Source organism: Peromyscus maniculatus, chromosome X, assembly GCF_049852395.1.
Source record: "Peromyscus maniculatus bairdii isolate BWxNUB_F1_BW_parent chromosome X, HU_Pman_BW_mat_3.1, whole genome shotgun sequence".
In the NCBI taxonomy this organism is placed as follows: Eukaryota; Metazoa; Chordata; class Mammalia; order Rodentia; family Cricetidae; genus Peromyscus; species Peromyscus maniculatus.
This window is the reverse complement of record NC_134875.1, coordinates 114,338,399-114,364,068: the sequence shown is the minus strand read 5'-3', so window position 1 is coordinate 114,364,068 and position 25,670 is coordinate 114,338,399. Positions and strand designations below refer to the sequence as shown.

The window sequence follows — 25,670 nt, the reverse complement described above, 5'->3', positions numbered from 1 at the left end:
TGTTCCACCCATTTCCATACTTGATGGTTTTTTTTATTTTTTATATCATGTGTGTCTGTGTATGGGTATGAGTATATAAATGGAGGTGCCCACAGAGGCTAGCAGAGGCTGGTAGAGCTCCTGGAGCTGAAGTTACAGGTGGTTGTGAGCCAACGGACGTGGGTACTGGGACTCGAACTTCGATACTCTCTAAGAGCAAAACATCCTCTTAAACAGCTGAGCCATCTCTCCAGCCCCCAATAATTTTGTTTACCCTAAAAAAAAGTCAAACAAGGAATAATGTGAGCAGGCAAGTTGATATACCTTCCCAAGTTGTTCACTAGCTAGCTTCAACTCTTAATGACTTGCCGCCACTCTCGTTTTACCCATATCCTCACTAACTTCCTCTCTTATAGCATTTTTAAAGATACATTTTTATTTTTTTAATTATATGTATGTATGGTATAGGTGGACGTATATGGACATGAGTACAGGTACCCTCAGAGGCTAAGAGCTTTCCATCTTTCCAGAGCTGGAGATACAGGTAGTTGTTAGACATCTGATGTGGGTGCTGGTAACCAAACTGGATTTCACTATTGAACCATCTTTACCATTTCCACCTGTAGTATTTGGGGGCAATTTTATACATAGCTGGTGGGTCATTCCATTTCATGAATTGCTGCTAACTTGCTTCAGATCTGCCGTTGGAAGTGCTCAGTTTCACTTGTGTGATAGGTCAGTGTTGTCGGGGAACAGATTATGATCAGAGTCCCCTCCCCATCCCGCCACTGTCTGTCCCATCCTTCCCAGCATGTGTGTGATTTTCCACCATTTATTCATTTCTATACTTGTCTTTCCACTGTGATGTGACCTGCAGGAAGGAGATGTGGAGTTCCTTGTCCACCACTGCATTTCCAGCCCAGAAGACACTTAGTAAACTCAGTGCATTTCAACTGAGGGAATGACTAGCCAGGGAGGCCTTTGGAGCAGAGCACTGGCATCTCCTGGAGGTTTGTTAGAAATGCAATTTCAGGTTCCGCCCTGGACCTACTGCAGCAGAACATGCATTTAACGGAATTTTCAGGCAATTCTCTAGGTATGTCAATCACAGTTTCGGGAGACCTGATTGGGTAACTTAACTTGGATAGGGGACAAATACTAAATTGCAAGAGCTTCCCAATGATCTGGAAGACCTCACCAATCAGGAGGGCAGGGCGTGTCAGAGGAGCACAGACACTGGTGAGCTGGGTGCCTTAGATTTGGAGTATGGTTTGCTCATTTATTGCTTATGTGAGTCTCTGCATCCTCATCGGAAAAATGAGGTGAATGAGAGCTCTGTAAGAGTCCTGGTGAGGCCAGGAACATGAGAGTGGGGCAGAACATGAGAACAAGAAAGCCCGGAAAACCTTCCAAAATTAACATGTGAAAAAACCAAGTCAGCAGAGAGAAAGGTTGGAAACCCTTCTTCCCCCTACCTGCCACAGGCACAAGCCTAGGGCTGCTGTAGGTGCAGAGGTACTTCAGAGTATCTGAAGGTGGCCAATGGCTCAATAATGCCACAAGGTATAGCTCCAGAATGGTCACTTCAGCTGTTAATGATATGGCACTTAAAGTTATATGTAGAACTATATGTAATAGAGCATGCATGAAAAAGCCTGTGCTGTGCACCCCCAAACTCTAAGCTATGTGACACAACCTGTTTGTACAGCTTCACTGTTAGAGCTATTGGACTCTTTTTTCTCCAGTTTGCTTGCCCATCCTAGAAGTATATTCTCCCTCCGTGTGTGTGTGTGTGTGTGTGTGTGTGTGTGTGTGTGTGTGTGTGTGTGTATGTGTGTGGTGACTATATGTATATGTGCCAGTACACATGCCTGTATGCACTCATGAGGGGGCCCAAGAATTATGACAGGTATATTATTCAATCATTTTCCATCTTACTCCTTGAGACAAAGTCTGCCTCTGAACTAGAACTTAGAGCTTGTCATTTTAGCTATGCTGGATAGCTAGTGAGTGAGGTTCTAGGATCTACCTGGCTCTGCCCCACTCAGCACTGTGGTCACAGATACACACATCCACACTGAGATTTCTATATGGGTACTGGGGATCTGAACTCAGATCTTAAGTTTATGTTGCAACTGAGCCCATGTCTCAGGCCCCAGTACCTCTGCTCCTATCCTCTTGCTTCAGCATCCTTGCCTCTTGTCTAGAGTACCCCCTTTCTCACTAGGAACACAGATTCTGTCTGCTAAGATCTTTCCCCGGATAAAGCAACCAGTATTAGCAATCACAAAGCAGTTCATTTCCCAAGAAAATGGGATCCTTGCTTGTAAAATAAAAGATTTTCCCCTCATATAGGTGTCAGAAGCCTAATGAGGGAAAAGTTTACAATCAAACTTTTTGCATGAGCATGCCACTGAGGGAGTAGCATCACAGTCTCTGAAATCACTTACCTTTTTGGGCTCTGGGTCTTGGGTCCTGAAGATTGTGTGTTGTATGATAAAGCTTGCCTTATTTGTCAGAACACAAACAATATATCATACAACAATTATGTCCATTTTTTGTTGTGTTTATGGATCAAGAAATTCAAGCCAGTTCAGCTCAATTCTTAATTCTTAGGTTACATTTTCTGTAGCTCGAATCTTAAAAGTTCTTATTAATAAAATCAAACCTGGTGCCAGGTATTGGGGTAAATGCTGGAAGATCAGAGAAGCAGAAAAAGCCACAGCTTCCTCACTTTGCCAGTTCCTCAGCTGATCCTGTTTCCTCAGACTGGAAGCCTCTGAGTCCTCATCCAGAATGAATCTCAGCTGAACTGTGCTGCTCAAAAGCCTAAAAGCTTTACCAGCCAAATGGTTCTAGTTCCTGGTCTTCACGCCTTATATACTTTTCTGCTATGTGCCATCACTCCCTGGGATTAAAGGCTCACTTCTTGGGATTAAAGGCATGTGTCACCATACCTGGATGTTTCCAATGTGGCCTTGAACTCACAGAGATCCAGAGGGATTTCTACCTCTAGAATGCTAGGATTAAAGGCGTGAGTGCCACCATTTTCTATCCTCTGTATCTAGTGGCTGTTCCGCTCTCTGACCCCAGATAAGTTTATTAGGGTGCACAATATTTTGGGGAACACAATACCACCACAATTTTCTTATTCAAAACGGATAGAATTCTACACAACTGATTGGGTCAGGAAAGTAGAACTTAATATTCTCGAAAACAAACAAACAAACAAACACAGGAAATATTGGTAGCCCAGGTGAATGTTCCTCATCCCTGACACTTCCAAGCATTTTGATCTTCCCTACACATCCATTACATGGCACGCTATGTTTACCTGGGGCTTGTTCCAACAGAATTTAGCAACTCTATCTTCGTCTACCTGTGTATTTACATGGTAAACGTTATATACAAGAAAGGGATATATTCACTTTAAAATATATCATAAAATGCCCTTTGGAGATAAGTGAATAGGGAGAGCAAACATTTTATATTTATAAAATGAATCATTTTAGTTAAAAAGTTATCCATGGAGCCAAAACTTAATGATGATAATGGGGCTGATGGTACTGTAGCAGTTGCTGAGATTTATTCAGCGTTTTGTGAATCCTTTCACATACATAAATTCATCAAAATTTCTCAGCAATATGATAAAAATCAGTAATTCCATCTTAAAACTGAGAAAACGGGGGTTTAGAAAAGGTATGGAGGCAGTATTAGGAGAAAGATATGATCTAGGTCTTCTGACTCAAAACCAAATGTTTATTGTCATGCAGCAGCCAAAACTAATATATAAGCCATTTGTAAACCCAGTGGCACATGGTTGTCTCAAAGTCTCTGTACCATTCAGCATCTAACTAAGAAAACGGAAACATCCAAGGTATCTCTCACAGAAAGGAGCTCAACCAGAGAATTATTTACACAGAGGATGCATGAGCTGAGAAGCCAAACAGAGAACGATGTGGGGAAATAGTTTGGTGAAGGTAAGAAACTGCTCCCACTTTTAAGCTGGAGGGATGGAGGAAAGGAACAGTGAGTCTTACTGTAACCTGACAGCTAGAGATACTCTGCAAAGGATGCGATAGCGGTGAGCCAGCCTGGTGGGAAGTGGAACCCTGGAGGAAACATGGCCATAGGCTGAGAGAAGGGATGAGATAGCTAAAGCCTACTCCCCTCTTTCACCTCACTCTCCTCTTAGTGCCTTCTATCAGCTGATCCCTAGTGGAAGCTAGTGAACCTAAGATATGCAGCCTGCAGGTGGGAGAGAGGCAAAGCAAGGTAAGGAATGGATTTGGAAGCAATGACCCAGGACCGAGCAAGCATCCTTTACTTCTACATGGGACTACACTACTAGAACTAGGTTTCTATCCCCAAAAGTCTCTCTTTGAGGAATACCTAGTTATGACACCCCTGCCTCATTAAGCCCCCCTCTCTCCCAAGCAAGTTGGCGACTAATCCAGTTTTAAGGGCAAAAAGGAGCAGCTTGAAAGTTTGCACAAGCGAAGAAGCAACATTCAGATTTGCCCCGTTACACATTTGCGCCCCAGACAGAAACTTCAGTTGCTTTGGGAACAGAGAGACCAAAGTTCCAGTGACTCAACAAAAGACAGTGTCAATGAATATCTTGGCAAGCTGGTGTCAGAAAGTGCAGCCAAAGGCTTTGCCAGAAGAACTGGTTGGGCAATAAGCTGATGGACCCGAAGGCCTGGCATACAGCACCTGTTCTTCTTCTGGATATTAGTTAATCAGCATCGATTCAAGCCAAAGTCCAGTCGGTAGCTTTGTGAACCCCTCTCCCTATTTGCAGGATTATTATCTTTTATTCCTTTTTCAAGGATCGCATCTTCTATATATATTTCCCTCTTAAAGATAAATTTATTCATATGACTTTTTTTCTGTTTTTTTTTTCCCCAGCCTTTGTGTAGATAATTGGGGCCATCTGATGTTCTCATACTAAAGTAAGGAAAGGCTGGCATACAAAAAATCATTTCTGTGCTTCATAGCACAGTTTTGCAGACTCGTACCAGTGTAAAAGGACACTCGTGGTCATTTGGGTTCATGATTGGGAAGAGATAAAAGGGAAACTCTACACCTCATTCAGGGCCGGGCACACAATGGGATGGCAAAGAAAGAGATGCTCACTGAGTGGATGGGAACATGAAAATTGTACAGTACCTTGTTCATTTCTCCCGACAGGTGCTTTTTTTGTTTTAAACACACATGGCAGCGTTGGATAGCAAGCAGCCAATGCCTTGGAGTTTTTCTGGGAGCTTAATAAAGCCTAAACAGTAAAAAGGTCTTCGAGGTTGTGTTCGGTTTCTTTGAGTGCTTCCTACCTCCACTCTGTACTGAGCTAATGATGACTCAGGGCCTTATGCCCACACAGAGGCATTTTATCTGCTTGAGCACTTTAATATTTTGTAGCTTTAAGTGTTTATTGTACAAGCCTTCTAACAGAAGACATCATAAAAGCCACATACCCACCATGCAATTCTGTCAAAGTTAACATTTCTCCAATGCTTGCTTTATGTCTGTTTAAAGAAATGAAATGTTACAGTTAGAATCAAAAGCCCCTATGTTTCCTATATAATCTGGTTATGCTCTGTTTCCCCAAGGTTAACTATCATTCTGTTTTTTGTATTTATCAGTCTTCACCTCAATATGTCTTAGTATCATTACTGTATGTATTAAAAATTGATGTTGGCATGTTTTAAAACTTTGCATAAATCATATACTACTGTAACTCACTTTGTGTCTTAAAGATATTGATACACATGGCTCTACTGCATTCATCTTTAACTGCCCCGAGGAATGCTGTTAAAAGAACACAGTACAATTTATTTATGCACTCTCCGATTCTTGGGTATTTAGGTTACTCTGGATCTTTTGCTCCTGCAAACAATGCTGCCACAAACAATTATGTCAAGTGCCTTTATGGCACATGGGGGAAAGGTCTCTAAGGCAGTAGATCTCAATCTCTTCTACACATCAGAATTGCCTTGAGGCCTTTCAAAGCTCTTACTGCTAGGCTGCCTCCAGCCCAATTAAATAGGCTTCAATGGGGGTTGGGACCCAGGCACTTGTATTTTTAATAGCTCCACGGATAATTTCAATGTGCAGTCATATTTGATAACCATTGTTTCAGGACATTAGGACTAGAAAGGAAGTTTCTGGGTTACAAGGCTTATGGCTCTTCGGCTTTGCAGGTCTTGTTGAATTATTGTCCAAAGTGCTGTTTCTTGTGGGCACTTAACCAGCGGGGTGTAAGATGTCCTGTTCCTGGGGCACCATCTTTTCATAGATCTTTATTGAGTTTTTTTCCCTAGAGGGACCACAAAGGAGGCAGAGAGATAGCCCTTTGATGGCCTCCCACGCATGCTTCCATCTGATTCATCCCCTGAGAAAATCTTGCTTCTCCCCAAGGTGGTAGAGTTGTAGGAACTGTTCTCACAAAGTGTAGTTCAAAGCGTGGGGCCACCCAATACCACATTATTTTGCAACTCAGTATTTTGCAGTCATGAGATCCTTGCCACACACTCTACTTAGTATCATCTAATGTGGCATGATTCAGTGTTTATCTGTGAAGTGTAGCTTTGGAGGTACCAAAAGACAAAAGCCGTGTTGCTGTGATGTGGCTATACTTTTCTCTGAACCACAGGTCCAATGTGATGGTCTCCTGAGCAGCCAAAAAACAAGATGTTCAGCCAAAGCCAGACCTCCGTGATAGATCAGCATGATTGTGGAGAAACATCAGTGATCCCCGCCTTAACTTGCTCGAACTACCACTGTGTAGAAGCATCTTTTAGCTGTGATAGCCACTTTCTTTGGACATTCTGGGTGGTTAAGTGAGACTTACTAGCCTACTCTCACACTTCATGCTCATACTAGCTTTCTTTCCCCATATTTGCATAGATTTAGAAGATTTTCTGGATTAAAAATCGGTAAGGTAATAATTGTTGTCCACTTTGGATTTAACAACTTTATGTGGAACATAGTAAACCCCTTTCAAAGCATGTATGTAAAAAATACCATGCCAGTAAGGTTAAGAAAAATTGGACAATATTTACACAGTTACTTGGCACAGAGCTCCTGGAAATGGTACTATCCAAATCTGTCCTAACACTGGCTACAGTTTCTTAAGGGAGTACCCTTCTGTGACTTAAATATTGATGAGATGGTTCCAGGTCCCATGGCTGACTATGACATTTCAGATATCTACTAATGAGTTGACACCTTTTAAATAGCTTATCTCGGCATACTGGACTAGGAGAATCCTGGGGACTCAGGGATCCATTTACCTCCTCCTTCCTGAATTGCTTGCTGGATGCAGGCTTGCCTGCCATCTCCAAATTTAACATCAGGTTTAGAAGGAGCTGGGCTTCATGTGAATGGTGCATTCTAAGCATGATTAGAGTGCAGTGGAAGGACTGTGTTTAACACTGCATCCTTCTTTTGACTACAAGCTGACTATATTTAATCATGGAATTGAGTCTATAATTTCTACCATGTCTGGAAAGCACATTGACTTTATATTGAAATCATTCTTTAAAAAAATCATTATTACTTGTGTGTATGTGTGTATGCTCATGCACATGTGTGCATGATGAATATTTATAGACACATGTTCCACAGCAAATGTGTGGAGGTCAGAGGAAAACTTCGTGAAGCCAGTTCTCTCCCTTCCCCTTTATGTGGGTCCCAGGGACTGAACCTGTGCTGCCAAGCTTGCATGGAGAGTTCTTTTGCCCAGCAATGAGCCATTTCTCTGGCCTGATGTTGAGAAAAATTCTAAAGCCCTTCTGTGAACTGATAACCTGGAAAAGGGGCTCAGTAGAATTTATTTACTAGTAGGTGGGAAAGAGAGGCCAGCGCCTTTCCCAGTCTGGCCTTTCAGAGATGATTCACAAGCTGAGGCTCTGAGGCATGGAAAGCAAACAGCAGACATACGAACATTGGATGCAATTACTTCCTTTAAGCCACAATAAACCGGGGCACTCAGATGACTGAACTGCATGTTTACTAGGTTGAGGTCAGGTTTTGTTTGGGAAGCATTCCTTGATTCTGATTGCATCTTATTATGTGTTTGACATCTAGAGCCTGCAGAGCAGGAGGAAAGAATTCATAAAACTGTCCCAACTCTGACACTGCTGTTGCTTGCTCTAGTGCCCGTCCACGTTTCCTCCTGAGGTGTCTGGTGAGAAAGTCCACACTGAAGATGCAGCAGCAGTAGTAATAAACACGACCGCAGTGCCTTTATGTGGCAAGAAAGGAGTCCTAAAGCTTTCCTCAGTGCCTCCTTGGGACTTTGTCTCGGCAAATATTGTAAACTCCTCCCTCAGCCTTCAGCAGGGAATCACAAAGGTTGGAGGCAGTGTACACGGGGATAGGCCCGTGGGGCTTGAGTATTTGGCAGACTGGGGCTTGAATGTTGGCTCCACCACTTAGCGGTTGGGAGAGCTTCTTTAGTGGGCACTGCTAATTGTTCTCAGGCTACTGTCTTAAAGTGGAGATACTATTACCTGCCCTGAAGGATTATTTGGAAAGTTCCATGAAATAGCATGATAAAATGGAATGTTGTGTTATAAATAACCATTACATGGGAGCCATTGTCACTTTCAAAGAAGCTTTGGTTGCATGCCTGGCTCATGGAGCTTCAGAAGTATACAAGAGCTAGTAGCCCTCCTTGGGAACCAGCAAAGCAAGGGAAAGGTGCCATTTGGTGGAGCTCATTTCCTTAGAACACAGCCAAGGGAGGACAAGGGACATCCAGATGTGTGGATTGGGAAAAGCAGGTCTTGAATGTCCCAAGACAATTGTAATTTCAGATATCTCATCTTAGTGAGCCACCAAATATACAGGTTTGGGGTTTGTAAAATGTAACCCCGGTCCTTATGAGAAAATGCAGCTCTGGAGTGACCTGCTTGGGAATATTGGGAGTCTTTGGCACACCTTCAAAGAAAGCAATTTCCCTGTGGAGCTGCTTCTGGTATTTACGACACCACTTTCAACTGTTTGGTGGTGAGTTCATTGGACTCACTTCATTCTTTTGGGGCTTTTCTTAACTGTCGTGTTCAATATCACACACCAACCTTTTAAACACCTTTTAAAATTGAGTCATGTGTCAACTTGAAGGGGGAAGGAAGCCCATTCATAGCTTAGTGTCCCTTGTTCTTCTCCCTACACTAGTTCATGTTCTCCTCACCAAATATTTCAGCAGTTGGGTTGCATGGCTTGGAGGAGGCGAGTTCCTGAGGAAGGTGGACCGAATTTCATTGAGCCTGCATAGGTCTGCCCTTTGCCACTGGGGAGGGGGAGTGGAGGGCAGAGGACTGCTGACTGCCTGTCAACCTTCTCTCTGACTGCCCCTCCTTCCCTGTCCCTTCTCTGTCTGGAACCTTCTCTATGCTCCAGTTAGCAAATGTGCATTTTAGCAGTCAGACTGAAACTCACGTGCCAGCACTAGACTGATGACATCTGTGTCTAAGAAGTCAGAGCTTTCTAGCCTGCCCAATGTACCTGCTTGACAGCAAATTAAAAGAGGCCTCCCGTCCACTTCTATGTGCCAACTTTATCCACTGACCTTCCGGAAGCACATCCCATTTACCTTTGTGCCCCAAGACACCTCACGGTTGACTCTTCCCTCTCTATTCCTATGGATTCTAAATTCATAGCATCTGCCCCCCTGCAGCTTCTAACTGTGCTTGTGAACAACATCTTTTCAAAAACAAATGACCTAATCTTTCTAGAACCTTAATGATGTAAAGGGGAAAAAAATCAATGTATTTCTTGCCTTCGTAGCTCATATATTTAAAAAATGGTTACAGCACTGCGTGTGTTTCTGGAGGGGAAAGTGTCATTTAAATTCTTAGGATTTGCTCCCACAATGATAGGCCTATTAACCTCCCATTAATATTGGCTTTTTAAAGGTAGCCAAGCCATTAGGCCTTTGGTTTCATTTGTTAAATCACCATTTTATTGGAGTGAAAATGTTGTATAAGAATGGTGATGTTGAGCCCGGCAGTGGTGGTGCATATCCTTAATTCCAGCATTTCGGAGGCAGAGGCAGGAGCAGGAGGGTTTTTGTGAGTTCAAGGCCAGCCTGTGGTTCTACAGGGTGAGTTCCAGGACAGCCAGGGCTACACAGAGAAACCCTGTCTTGAAAAACCAACATATAAGCAAAGAAACAAGCATGGTGATGTTGGAGGGAGGGTTGTTGTAGCTTAGAATCTTATTTGTAGTCACAGTGCCATTATTTTGCTTCAAGTGTTACATGGTAGGCACTATTCTGCATGTCTCATAATCTCAGCAAGTAGAGACAGCTATTTTTAAAATTTACATTTACATATTTATTGACTATGTATGGGAGTGGGGGTGAGTGAGTGAGTGAGTGAGTGTGTGTGTGTGTGTGTGTGTGTGTGTGTGTGTGTGTGACAGTACATATGTGCAGGTCAGAAGACAACTTGTGGAAATTGGCTCTCTCCTTCCATCTTGTTGGTTCCAGGGGTCAAACTAGGATTGTCAGGCTTAGTGGCAAACATCTTTACCTGCTGAGCCACTTACCAGCTTAATAGAGATGAATGCCGTCTTCCTTTTACAGCTGAGGAAATAGAGACCTAGAAAGGTCTAGAGACTTGCCAAAGAGCTTGCAGAAGGCTAAGATATAATCCCAGATATTCTGGCTCCAGAGTTCCAACGTGGATCTCTGACTGTTCCCTCTCTCTTTAAAAATTATCTTAGACTCCACTTCCCTCTTTGTACAATGAAGGGCTTGAAATGTAAAATATTTCAATTCATTCCACTCTACACATGATGGGGAGCAGTGGTAATTTCAGGGTTGCCATTTTAGCTATAGCGCCAGAATTTGGTCATTTCCCCCAAAATCTCTGTGTTGAAGTAGTTCTCTCAGGTCCTCTGTTCTGTGGTGTGGTTTCTAATTCAATGCCCATTCTTTGGTCTCAACATAGAAAAGTAGTGAGTAAGCTACTTCTGAGACCCATTAATCCAGCACCATGCTTTATTTTTTTTAATTAACTTTTAAAATGAACTTAAAATGTCATTAGTTTCTTTACGGAATTTTCACATATGCCTTATTTTTGTTGGTGCTGTCACCCCCAGCACCCTGCCTACCTCCTGCTGCTCCCCTGCCTCCTCTCAATTGCTCCCTTTCTCCTTTCCTGTCACATGTGTTCTGTTACCCTCTTCTCCCCTTAAGATCTCATTTGCTTTCTCATGAGTCATTTTCTTATTGCATGGCCTACATTCACCCCTATATGTTTGCAAATACATAAAAATGAAAATCTGGGATCTGCATATGAGAGAAAACACGAGATATTTGTCTTTTCAAGTCTAGATCACCTTGCTTAATATAATAACTTCCATTTCTCATCCATTCTTCTGTATGTGTCATGATTGTATTTTTCTTTGTGACTAAATAAAATTTCATTGCACATTTTCTTTATCTACTCATTGGTTGAAGGATACCTAGGTTGGCTCCATTTCTAAGCTATTGTGACTAACCATCACTCTTTAAAGGCAGGGGTCTAAAAGCATGGGAGGCATGTACTTAATGCTGCATACTGAACATATTAAAGGGACCTAGATGGTCTACAGTTGGGAAAGCCACTCAGTGTTGGCATTCAAATGCCTGCAATCCTTGGGCTACCATGGAATCAACTCTTTAGGTAACGTTTTATTAACACTCCATAGAGTTTAGGGTCTAGAATTTAGGTTCTTAAAGACACAAGAGACAACTGGCTGACAACATTTTTAATGGTATCTACAGCTTTGAATCTGCATAGATGTGAAAGTTTTGTTCTTTTGTGCTGGTCCCCATCTGTATATAGAGAGCTGTATAAATACTAGGAACAGGAGGGTTGATCTGTAAGAAATACTGTGTATCTACTATACTTTGAACTCTTTGGCAAAGAATGTTTGCATTTCCAAAAGCCATTTTTTATAAACATATTCAGTCTACTACGGACTGTACAGGAAGAGGTGTGACACTGACCTTTCATGGATCTCTTTCCTCACAGCCCAGTGGCAATGTAAGCATGTGGTTGTATTTTCCATTCTTCTAATACAGTTCTTACAGCATGATTTTGCCACCTTTATTCATGGGAGTTTCTGTATGTCTTTCCATTGTTTCCCATTCCTATTTTCTGCTTTCTTCCTCTATTTTTCATGATCCCCGTAGAAAACAAGGTTCAGAGAGGGGGGTCATCAAGCCAGCAGAACAATGTTTTGTTGGGCCAACTCATGTGGCATGGCAGTGTTTCCACTTGCTGATTTTACAAAGGGCTTCCTTATTCCATTTGCTAGTTGTTATTTTTTTATAGTGTATAATTCAACATAAATACATGTGCTTGGTTAAAAATAAAGCCTCCAGCTCAAAAGAAAGGACTACAATGAAGTGAAATGTGAAAGCCTCCCTTCTCTGATTTCCAGTCTTCTCTCCAAAGATAAACACTGATAACAAGTTCATCTTGTATAATTTCAGCACGGTTTGATTCAATTATCTCTGTGTGTTTGTGTGAATATTTCTCCCTCTGCCTCAGACTACACACAATGTTCATTTTCTTGCTATTTACTTGATTTGATAACAAGCTTCAAAAACATTTGCAGTTCCAAATGAGCTACCCTTTCTTTTTATCAGACACATAATGTTTAAAATGATACAATGTATTGAAGCCATTCATAACAGGCACACATTTTTCCATTTTCTGCTACCAACATTGTTACCTTGTATATTCTTTTACCCATAATTTGTTCCTATTTCCAAGGATATTTGTGGAGAAAAATGCCATCCAGTAGAGTTGCTAGTTCAAACAGCCCCCCTGTGTTTTCTAGATGGAAAGAAGCACACCGATTATCCTGTGGTTAGGCTGTCCCATTTGTGTCTCTATCCCATTTGGTTATGAGAGCCTTCTTTCTTCCGACTTGCAATGATGTCTAGACATTACCATACTTTTAAGTTTTGCTCCTCTGAAATATAGGTTACACAGGGCATAGCTACTGATAGCTACTGATTTGAAATGACAGCTATAATTTTCATCATGATTTACTTTGCAGAGCATAGATTTCATTCTCTTGTTTAATCTGCATGACAAACAGTGGCATTAGAGAATCAGTGTTCTTTACATGAGGAAACTAAAACCCAGAGAAGGAGAATGACTTGCCTAAGCCAAGCTAAGGGGACAAAGATTGACTACCAGAATTTCTGGCTCAAAATGTAATTGTTTTCGCTAAATTGTACAACTGAGAGTAAAGTGTGTGTGTGTGTGTGTGTGTGTGTGTGTGTGTGTGTGTGTGTGTGTGTGTGTGTGTTGTATAGGAAGATGTTTGAATGTAGAATCCTTTTTCTTCCAAACAGTCTCCTATAATACTTCCCTCACTTACAGGGACACACATTCAAGTCTCAGGTACTTTCTTCTATGTTATTCATTTTAATTCTCACACCCAACATTATTATTCTTCATCTAACTCAGAGCAAAATCATCGTGTTGTGGATCCCACTGGAATACAACTGGAGAATATGGAAATAAGAGGTCAGTGTAGCCGGGCATTGGTGGCGCACGCCTTTAATCCCAGCACTCGGGAGGCAGAGGCAGGCGGATCTCTGTGAGTTCGAGGCCAGCCTGGGCTACCAAGTGAGCTCCAGGAAAGGCGCAAAGCTACACAGAGAAACCCTGTCTCAAAAAACCAAAAAAAAAAAAAAAAAAAAAAAGAGGTCTGTGTAAAACTTAAGTTGGATCCAAGTAAGAACTTTACTATCCTGTATGTCCAAACACTCAGGAGGAGGGCTGCCTCTCCCATCTCTTATTCTCACAAACATATTGACCATGTCACACACATCACTTAAATTCAGGTATGCTTTGGCTAGTAGCACAGGAGAAATCTGAAGGGCTTCTGAATCTTTACTGTTTTCTCCTTGTGACTGTTGGTAATTCCTTGGGAGTAAAAATAAGTAGAGCTGTCTGTATTTCTAGCTATTGACAAATGGTGGATTGGTACCCGGCATCTACTCTTACTTTCTTCTAGCACACCTTTCTGTTCTCAAGAGGCTGGAAAGCCAGAAAAACTGTATCTCCCAAGCAGCTAGATCCTAGTTGAAAATTAGTTTGTCAAATAAGCATAGCTGTGTTTTCTTGAATCTGCTGTTGGGAATTTTCAGATTCAGTGATTTCTATTTCAAAGAGCATACCTTCCCATGGTTATACTTAAGGTTGGGGAAAATGCTTGTTGGATTAGATGAACAATTTTATGATGCTGGAGTATACTTTAAAGTGTCTAATTTTAAGATTTCTTGTGCTATTTTATAATTGTTTTTCTCCAGCCTGTATCTGTATTTTAAAAATCCAATTTGCCAATTTTATTAGTTTCTTTGCTAAAATAAACCCTAGACTAGCTAAGTTCCCACCCTTTCTATTGTCAAGAGGTGAGATCTTCAGATGCCATATTTTCTGGGCTTTGTAAGTGGATACTTAGTTCATGGGTCATTTGTGAGTAAGTAAGAGACCATATTGCTGCTATTTTGACACGTGGAGTATTTATGTGATGAGGTCTTTCCTATTGTGACTTGTGTGCTCCTGTGAACTTACCTGTCATGATTTTTCAGCCATCACTTGTGCTAGATTTTTTTTTTAAACTGGAAGGGTACAAATACCTAAAACCACACCTCACCAGAGTGACGAAGATCAAAGATTTTTAAAAAATGAGGAATGGCAATACATCCCAGGTGTGTTTTTTTTTTTTTTTTTTTTTTTTTTTTTTTTTTTTTTTTTTTTTTTTTTTGGTTTTTCGAGACAGGGTTTCTCTGTGTAGCTTTGCGCCTTTCCTGGAACTCACTTGGTAGCCCAGGCTGGCCTCGAACTCACAGAGATCCGCCTGCCTCTGCCTCCCGAGTGCTGGGATTAAAGGCGTGCGCCACCACCGCCCGGCCCCAGGTGTGTTTTTAAATCACAGAAAATTTTGCCTCTGGGGATTCTCTATGTCTCTTACTAAAAAGGATTTTCCCTTTTAGACTATAAAACATAGTAACAGGTTTTTTTTTTCTTTTTTAGTTATATATGGGCTTCTAGTAGAGACCTGACCTGCTCTCACTATGGTTTTCACAGAGATTCTGCTCACTTTTGTTATTGTCACATTACCCAAGATATAGAAAAACAACAACAACAAAAACTTAGAGATTGGGTGGGGTTTATTACGTCATGGGAAAGGATGTGTTCCTTTGTCTTAGAGTACAAGTTAGAGCAGCCCTTTTCGCTAGGAGTCAAGAAAGACATCAGGAATCAATCTACCTCATCTTTCAAAGTGTGAAGTTGGTGTTTCACACCCTTACTCTGAAAAACAGAGGCAAGAATGATAAAGTTTAGCATTTACTGAGTATTTACTCTGTGCAGTCCATAGTGCTGTTTTGTACATTTATCTTATGTATACCTCCTAGTGAGTGTGGTGTTGGTATTGATATCATTTTAAAATAGTACTTTAAACTTGCAAACCCAAATCGAACACTTTGTTGGCATATGTTCATTGCACATAGTACTGGGTTTCATGAGGACATCCCCTACACGTGCTGTGATCATGTTCTAGTCATGTCCCTTACCCTTCCCTTTCTCCTTCCTCTTCCATTTGCTTCCTTAGTTCCCTCTAGAGTGAAAGAGTTTAAAATGAACAAATCAGTGACATAGAGTACATTTACAATAGTGTTCAGCTAGCACCTCTAATTCCAGAACATTACATCACCCCCCCAAAAAAAACTCTATACCCTTTAAATGGTCACTCATATTCCCAACTCATTTTGCAACACCAACTTGCTTTTTCTGTATGTATTTGCCTGTTTTAGATATGATACGGAAATTGAATCATACAATGTTAATCCCATTTGGTTTTATTCACCTAGCATATTTTTAAGTTTCATCCATATTACAATATATGATAGTACTTTTGTCCCTTTTGACTAAGGGACTGGCTGGATAAGATTCCAATACAAGGCTGGAGAGAGACTCAGCAGTTAAGAGTACTCGCTACTCTTGCAGAAGACTGGAGTTTGTTTCTCAGCACTCATATGAGGTGGCTCACAACTGCCTGTAACTCTAGATTCAGGGAATCTGAACAAGCACCTGCACACACATGAACACACACACACACACACACACACACACACACACACACACACACACACAAATAAAATAAAATAAAATAAAATAAAATAAAATAAAATAAAATAAAATAAAATAAAATATATCTTAAAAACAATTCCAGCGTATGGGTATACCATTTTCTCTTTAAATACTCACTGAGGTAACTTGGGGCTTCCTTTGACTGTTGTGAAGGGTATTACATTTAACTAACATGTATACATGTATCTGCCAGTTTTCATTTCTTCTGGACAGATGTAAGAAAACTTTGTATGTGGAAACTTGCATGGTTGAGGTTAAGTCTAAGAGATGGGCATGGGATTTAAACTGAGTCTGTATGTAACTAATACATGATGTGGCTTCCTATATCCACATAACAACGCTTCCCTGGACTTCGTCTTGGGAAACTAGTTTATAATGGACTGTCTTTAGCTTGTGTCCCATGGCCATGACAGGATTCAGGTAGAATTCCTTTAATCAATTAACTACACTCTAGCAAATGGTGTCACGAGGACGCAGTCTTGCTTAATCCTTATTTTTAGGCAATAGTTAGATTTGATTTGATTCACTGTAGAATATTATTTTTACAAAAGATTTTTCTACAGTTTTCTTTTCTGACTTTGGGTTTTTTCGAGGTTATAATTACAACTTTTCTTCCCTTTCCTCTTTTAAAACCCTCCCATATATCCCTCTTCACTCTCCTTCAAATTTATATATATGTTTTCATACTTGCATGTATGTTTTTGGGGATGGTTATTTGGCATTAGACAACCACTTGGTGAACTCTTCCCTTGGGAACACCTCTCCTGCTCCTAAATTTCCTCAGTTGCCTTAGTTCTTTTACACAAAGTTTTTGTTTGACCTTCTTCACAGCCATCTGAGGTTGGAGGGGTTAGCTTTAGAACTTGAATATCCAGAACTAAAGAAAAGTAGGACTCAGGTAAAGGAACTTGTTCAAGTCCCCCAGCTTAAAGATCCATGAACCCAGGTTGTCGATGATCTTTCCATGCTATCATGCTGTGTTTCCAATAAATAATGAAAAGTTCTTAGAAAACAGTTGCACACAAGCTGCCTCCTTTAAAGCAAAGGCCTGTGTAATATAGGAACATGAGGTTAGCACAACCTTTCCATAATTATAATTGTAGAAATAACAGTAACAGTAGTAGCTGACAATGTCAGTATTTCTGTATAATTCAGCACACAATGACATTTCATCAACATCTCTAAATCAGCAGACTTTAGTACCTAGATTAAGCATTATGAAAGTTCTCAAAAACTGTTGGATGGACACCTTGACCTCTGAGCCTTCCTCAATGTTTGTCTCAGTGATTGTTCACCCTTGGTTACAGGTTCTTGACTATATTTAGGAACTGTTACTTCTTTCTCTTTTTAGATATGTCTCCCTAATTTCCCACAATCCTGAGTAATAGGAACCATCTATTGTTTTTAGTTGAGGATGCTGAAACTCAGAGGTACTACGTCATCAGCAGAAGCAGATTCAGAATTCTGAATGCCTTTCTAGAATTTACCAATCTCCTTTTCTTTCCCTTAGAGGGCAGATGCCACCACATTTCCCTCTGAGTATTGCACAGCCTCCTGATCTGAGTCTCATTACTCAGCCCTGGTTTTCTGGTCTGCAGATACCTGCCCCTTTCTTGGTGGAATATTTGCTCAGAGATGATTATTTGCTCATATGGAGGTGGTTTCAATATGAATTGCCATTGATGAATGATGGAAAAAACATCGCTTTCCCAGATGGCTGGGCCAAACCCCTGTTGAAGGTTAGCACTGTTTCTATAGCAGCAGCTGAGGTGGTACTTAAGTAGTGAGATTATAAATTGAGTGCTGAAGCTGTTTAGATTTTCCCAGAGGAGCCTGAATGGCTGGGCTCTCCATTTCCTTTTTTTGCCAGGAGAGATGATTCTGTCTTCTGATTCAGATATTGCTGCATGTAAAAATCAACCCCAGCCTCATCTCCCTGACATTTTATTTTTGGACTTTTGATGCAGCCACAAGGCTTTAATGGCTCAATTAACTGAATATATGGGGTTTGTTTAATCGTCGACTTTAAAGCAACATTCTCCACTAAGTTATTTCATTCTCTTTTGTAGATAAGAGGTTTATTTCATTGACTGGGCTTAGGAATAGGACATTATTTGAGGCCAAGGAAAAATAAGAAATTGAGGCTACTGCACTTAAGAAAGCCAACCTGCTGTCAATAGGACAGCTATCTGCAGAATTCCAGTTGTGGTCAGCCATGGGTAGTGAGGTGGGTTGCCTCGGTTTTAAACTCTAAAGATTAAGTGCACAGCAATTTCCTGAAGCTGAGTTATCTCTAGGGGAAGAGAAGCTATGCTGGGGCCTTAAGTAACCTGACTTATGGATGGGCTGGATGTGGCCTTGGATGAGAGGCCTTCATTCCTGGCTTCTTGATCTCTCCGTAAGCCACTTAGGTTGAAGATTAAGCAGAGACAAATGACCACAGCTTGGCTACTGCCTCTTCTTTTTCTGAGAGTGGGTGCACTTGCAGGGTAGAGCTCAGGTAAGGCCTGAGCTTCTGCCACAGGGATTTCTAGTTATTCTGCTCCTGGGGATCAGTATAGGAACTTTCCCCAAGGCCAGTCAGAATCTTGCAGAACTGGCAGATTGTGCATTTGACAAAGCTTTCCGAGCTTGTGGGATGAGATGGTCTCCTGTGGAGGATGACAGTAGGGTGCATCCACAGAGTTCTTCCTCAGGCTCTTCCCCTGCTCAGTTTGAATCAGCAGATGTGGAATGTGTGCCAAGAATTTTTATTGAAGCAAACCTTGGTGATTCCTATTACTAGGCAAGCTTGGGAAGCGTTGGTTTACAGTAAGAGGCTTTGCAATGAGCATCCCTCCCACACTCTTCTCTTACTGCAATATTTTTCCCCTTTGTCTCCGTGGCAGATGCTTGTAGGGAGATGGCTCAGAGCTCCCGGACCTACCACTTTAGTGTATTCCAGTAAGATTCCCAGCTATCAATAACTGTATCTCCTTGCTTTTCTGGAGATTTAGTGCTCAGAAATTAACACTCTCAGGAGCAGCCTGCAACTGGGGCCCAAGAGGCCCTGCTGTGTACATACCCCAGATGTGCTGCCTCTCTGGAGGGATAAATCTCAGCCACATCTTGCACTATTGTCCAGAACTTCTTGGTGATATTAAACACCCACCACCCACAACAAGGCTACACTTGGCATTGAACTCCGTGTTGGCTACTTTCCTTCACTGTCTCATTTCTTTGTTTCCCTCCCATCTCACCAGCATTTCTTCACCTCTCAATGAACTACAGTCAGCTTTGCTATAGCATGACAAATGAGTTTGCAGAAAATCACCTTGCTATGCAAAAAGTATGCAATAAAAACCATAGGGCTTATGGGACAAATGGGATTAGGGGCACAATTTCTTGAAACTTAGTAAGACATAAAAAAGATGGGAGTCTAATAAAATGGTAGTACAAATTTACATGTGTTATAAAGCTATATTATACAAGTAGCACAACAAACATGATACTTTGCCTAGAAACAGCTCCGAAGGTAGCTTGTTCCTGAAAGAAAGCATTGAAGAGACATAGCTTGAGACTGTCCATGCATGGGTGAGAGGAGGGTCATGGGAAACTAGGTAGGACATTGTAATCCCAGATATAGATACTTGTGGCTCGTAAGGTAGACTGAGGTAGCTGATAGGTGTTGAAGTGTGTGTGTGTGTGCCTGCATTTTATAAACGAGGCTTGGATTAGCAAGGTGCCACTTTTCTTCATTCACCTAGCATTTCTTGCAGACAAAAGTGTACCAAAGCAAATATGAAATTTGTGTGATGACCAAATCATTTCCTAATTTATCAGTCACAATGGAACAAATTTGCATTTTCAGAATTGACGGTACAGCAGAACTGTTAGTGCTCTCTCTAGTTTCCATGTTAGAGGATTTCCTTCTAAACCTTAACTGGGAAGCCAAACAGTGGTAGCTTGATAGAGGTTTCAGTTCTTACTGGAACTTTCTCCTGGTGAACAAAGCTAACATACAGAACGCAAGCTGCTTCATACCCACGTGAATTCAGCAGGGACCATGATTGGCTGCAGGAAGTAACATTTTTAGCTAAAATGTCCCTGCAGGATGCCTGGTGGTGGTGGCGGCGGCGGCACACGCCTTTACTCCCAGTACTCGGGAAGCAGAGGCAGAGGGATCTCTGAGTTTGAGGCCAGCCTGGGCTACAGAGGGAGTTCCAGAAGCCAGGGCTACACAGAGAAACACTGTCTCCAAACACCAAAAACTACCACCACTAACAAAAAGTCCCTGCAAAAGTCTTTACACCCCTCAGCCCCCTCACTCATTACCCATGCATTCTCTTACAACTGAACTCATTTGAGTATTGTGAATGTGAATCCATCCACCAAGTTTCTAGAATCTTAGTTGCCTATTTGTAATTTGGATTGCAACCTAAAATCAAATGTCAGATTATTACAAACTGAAACAGAGCTCTCTAAAGGCTCAGCACCTTCATTAGAAGGGGGAAATGAACACAGAACTTTGGTAGATTATTATTCATTTGTATTCAATGCTTCCCAGGAGGTAAAATTACAGCCGGGGCTCAGGTCATTCTTAATTTCCCATGGTAGATTGCAGATGGATTCTTTCCTGTTCTACAGCTTCTTTGGTCTTAGTACCTGTTTTCTCCCATGTGCAACTCTGCACACTTAAGCACCTTATACACAACATGGCTCATTTGTTAGCTGGTTCCGCTTTGATTTCAAGTTTCTGTTTTCTACAGCCTTGATTTTGACCTGGGTGTGCCTGCAGGCTCCAAGATCCCTGTTTTTCAGAATGTGGACTCCAGACCACCCACATCAGAATCCCCGCAGGGAGTTTGCTATAAACATTGCTGCTTGGGCTCCACCCCATACTTCCTGAACCAAATATTCTGAGAGTGAGATTCAGGGAGCTACCTCTTCTACAAGCAACCAGGTGATGCTTATGTGCATTCAGTGGAGATACTCCTTCAAACCAGTAGGCCTCAGGTGTGGATAGTTAGGCCCATCTCTGGGGGCATTTGACAATGTCTAGAGACATTTTGGGTGATCACACCTGGTGTTACTGGCATCTAATGATAAGAGGACAGTGATAGCACTAAGGACCCTACAGTGCATAGGACAGCCCTGATTGTCCGTAGTGCTGAAGAGGAGAAAAGTGAGTTCAATCTGAAGGGATTTCTGTTGGGTCTGCTGGGTTACAGAGCTGTGCTTTCTCATTATCTTCCTTGCTAACTCCACATCTGGCTGGCTTAAAGGCGACAAAATTCTTAGACTACACACACACACACACACACACACACACACACACACGCACGCACGCACGCACGCACGCACGCACATATGGGACCCACTGTCAGCTTCACAAAAGTGGAATAAGGGTAGCTAGGACAATAGCCAACTCTCTGAAGGATGCTTTTGCTAGCATCCCAAAGTTGAACTGTAAATCAGGTCCACACAAGTCATCCTGCTGATTAAAGGTCCTGGCAGAGTTAAATCAAATCACACAAATTTAGAGATGCAGAAATGAGTTCTCTGTTTGTGTGCATAAATTATTTGTCAAACATCCTCAGTTTTTATTACCTAACTGTACACGATACAGTGAAAGCTAGCCTCACTCATCACCCAGGACAGGGCTTCAAATGGTATTTCCATGCTTCATTTCTTACTGACCCATGCTTACTATAATATCTGAAGAGATCTTCTAAATCATGAAAGATGGGTTAGAGTATTTAGTATCACTTCAAACTTGGGAGCATTCCACTGTGCCATGAATCTTTGAAAACTACTAATTCATACATAGCATAAGTAGTGATTCAGTTTCCAGTTTTGAAAATGCTTTGAGTCTATATTATATCACAAGGAATACATATCTTCTTTATAAGTATTATTCAATGATAACTTCTGACCAGATAATGCACAAAGAAAGATCTTTTGAATCCTAACTGGAGATACTTTAAAAATTCACATGTATTTTAGAATATGTTTTTTTGTATGTTATAGTTTTAATGCTGAACCTCTTTGATCTGTAGCCTGTTGAAGTTTGGAAAACCCTCTTAGACCTTTTAAAATTATTGAAATATGATCAATGTTTGAATACATAATAGCTATTGTAGATGTGCTGTCTGATACTGCTCTAAGCATTCTATCCTTATTTTGTTCAATGAATCCTCACAGAAACCCATTGGGATAGGGTTAACTTTTAGGTGAGGTTGGATTCCATGCACACAGAATGTAGATGGCCATTGTACCTCTGGGACTCAGATAGTCTGGGTTCTTAACAAGGATTCTTATCAGGCCAGCAAGATGACTCTGTGTGTAAAGACACTTGCTTCCAAGGCTGACTATCCGATTTCCACCCCTGGACCCTCAGGGTGGAAGGAAAAAACCTACTCTTGTCCTCTAACTACCATGTGGCCCCCTCTGCTCCCCCAAATAAACAAATAAAATGGAAAAAAGTATTATTATGCCTCAGTTTTTTAAAGGTAGTCAACAATTTTCACTTCTAACTTGAATCATGTCAAATAAAGATGAAGATAATTTCCTTAGAAGGGTTAAGATGTAACTAAGTGGTAGAGTGCTTGCCTAGCATACACAAAGAACTAGGTTCAATCAATATGGTAATTTTCTTAGGCTAGTATTAACCAGTAGAAACAGAATGTGAGTTATGTATGTATTTTTCAACTTTGAAGGAAAGAGAAACAGGTGAAATAGTTTTACTAGTATTTTTGATAACTCAAGTAAATAGAATATCTAAAACATTATAATTTCCATAGATAAAATTAATTTAGTATTACATTTTGTTAACCCAACATATCCAAAATATAATTTTTACATGAGATCATTCTAAAACTGTATTGAGCTGTTTTGCATTTTTGTTTTGTACTTTTGAAATCTAATGTGTATCTTTTGGTATCTAAGCTTTTCAGAATAGGGTTTCTCTATGTAGCCCTGGCTATACTGAAGCTTGCTCTGTAGACCAGGCTGGCCTCAAACTCAAGACATCTGCTTGCTTCTGCCTCTCGATTTCAAGGTGTGTACCACCATGCCTGTGTGCATGTGTGCATTTCAAGGTGTGTACCACCATGCCTGGCTGAACTCTAATGTGTATCTTACAAATATACAACATTGCAATTCAGCTTAGTCATATCTCAAGATCTGTATGTGGCCACCATATTGAGACTTAGTGAAAACTCTCAGGCATTGAGAACTGAGTCTGGATGAAGACTGAAAGGGGAAAATGGTGTTTTTCAATCCTTCTTAACAGATACCAGAGAGAAGCCTTAAGTGGTTCTCCACATTTTGACAAAGCTACTCCTATATAGATGTGGGCTTCTGGAAATGGACACAAGCATTATATCATTTGCATTTACATCTGTATCAGTTACTTTTCTTGTTGCTGTGACAACATAACTTAAAAAAGCAACTTTAGGAAAAAAGATTTATTTGTTTGTTTGCTTGTTTGTTTATTTTGTCTTACTGCTTGTGGATAGTCTATCATGGCAGTAAGACTGTGAAGTCACTGGTCACCTTGAGCCACAGTCAGAAATCAAAAAGAGATGAATGCACACTTTCTTCTTTACTTCCTTCTCTTTCATTTTTAATTCAGTCCAGACTCAAAGGGTGATTTGGTTTACACACACACACACACACACACACACACACACACACACACACACACGGGAGGGGGAGGGAAAGAGGCTTTCTGTAAATGTACTTGTTTCATTTGATTGAGAATGTGAAATGGGTGCACAGGAAGGGAGAGATGTTTGATTTGTGTCTATGAGAAACCTTCCTATGTCTGGCTATGACACAATTGCCCTCACTACCATAGTGTGGTTTGAATGGAATACATATACCATAAACTAGTATAACTCAGCAGTGGGAATATGTAAACCTGTAGTTCCGAGAACAAACAAGTTGCAAGCTCAGAACTCCACCAAAAATCCACTGCCTGTCTAATAATGGTACTAAGTACTATGAAGCATATGGGCTCAACCTAGAAAAGTAAAGGTATGTCTGTCTAGTGGAAGACACCAGTCCCTAATTGCTGAATAATTGTACAGTGAACAGCCCTTGAACACTCATATGGACCAACAGGAATACCAGCTATGGAATGCCCATCCTTCTGTTCATTAAGTTCATGGGGGAAAGTGGCTTGTCTAGAAAAACACATGATCACTGAGAAGCAACTTACTAGAGGGAGAAGATAATGACTGAAAAGGATTTGAGTCCCAACCTCTACCAATGCTTAATAGTGTGGGTCTCATCACTCTGGGTCTTTGAGGTATAAAAAGGAAGTAGGACTAGATTTCAAGCCAGGATGACCAGTAGAATCACTGGGGGTTGTTTTTGAGTTTTTAAGATGCTGATGTCCAGGCCCAATCAAATTGAAAAAATTTCTAGGGTAGGCCCGAGTTGAGACCACATGACTATATGTTCTGTAATTTGTCTCTAAATCTTCAAAGATTTAGAATCCAGCATCATTGCAAATCTAGGGGGTAGGGGAAGATGGAGTGTTCTCTGTTTCCAAACACTGAGAAACAGTGTCAGTTGAGGTATGTCTCTTCTATTCCTTTTGCATTGATCTGGGCCCTAGATTCAGCATTGAAAGTACAAACAAGATGCTACATGCTTCAAAAATCTTCATTTATCCCGAGCTACGGTTGTTAGGTGAATGTCAGAGATGGTGTTGTAAATGAACAGCTCCTTATTTGGTGGAGAATTAGAGGACCAGAGAGAGAGAAATGGACCATTTAGGTATCTAATTTCAAATGCCATTTGCTTATAATGCACTTGTAAAAGAAAAAGGGAAACCCATTAATTTTAATTTAATTTCAATTACTTAGGCCCTTCTTAGACTCAGAAAGGATTTAAAGTATGAAGTCAAGGAAACTAATATTGTGTGTCTCCAGCACTGTCTTCTGAGAACTCAATTGAAAATGGAAGGTTCTGGTATGTCACACCCATAGACTCTAGAGTGCAGATCAAATAAAAATATTTTGAAGGTAGGTGACTGTATCACTTAGGGCAGACTTGATAACAAATGAATCTCAAATCTCAGTAATGTTACAACAGTACAAAAAGTATAATTGACAGTTGGCTTCTTGCTCATAAAATATGTCTTTCATAGGTCTATCCTTGGTCATCTTCGATCTGTGGCTGAGGCTGGTGAGACCTGTCTCTGCTTAGAACACAACAGTCTGAGTGGTACGGGGGGAGAAGAGGAATTGATGAATCATGCACTTGACCTTCATGCTTATTTGCAGAAATAGACTTAGTTGCCCAAAGGAAGCGGTGAGGCTAAGACAACATTGGATTGAACACAGCAGAGATGGGCATGTGCCAGCCTTCTGCTGCAACAAGGCTGGGGATAATAATGCAATGCAGCCTCACGTAAAAACCCTACAAAAATACAATCGACTCTAGCACAATGGATGCTGCAATAAAGAGTCACGAAGTCAATCTTCCTAACAATGTGGCTACATGGTTATCACACAGTTGTCATGA

General features: G+C 41.0%; 1 protein-coding gene and 1 long non-coding RNA gene across 3 annotated transcripts in view; both read left to right on the top strand.

Moving 5' to 3' along the window:
* The window catches only part of Nhs (NHS actin remodeling regulator), a 336,047-nt gene that overhangs the window by 108,086 nt on the left and 202,291 nt on the right, over positions 1-25,670 (top strand). The gene's annotated exons all lie outside the window — the stretch shown is intronic.
* LOC143270998 (uncharacterized) lies at positions 3,582-16,152 on the top strand. The gene is made up of 3 exons (XR_013048233.1): positions 3,582-13,520; positions 13,703-14,710; positions 14,919-16,152. It is a non-coding gene; the product is annotated as an uncharacterized LOC143270998 (long non-coding RNA).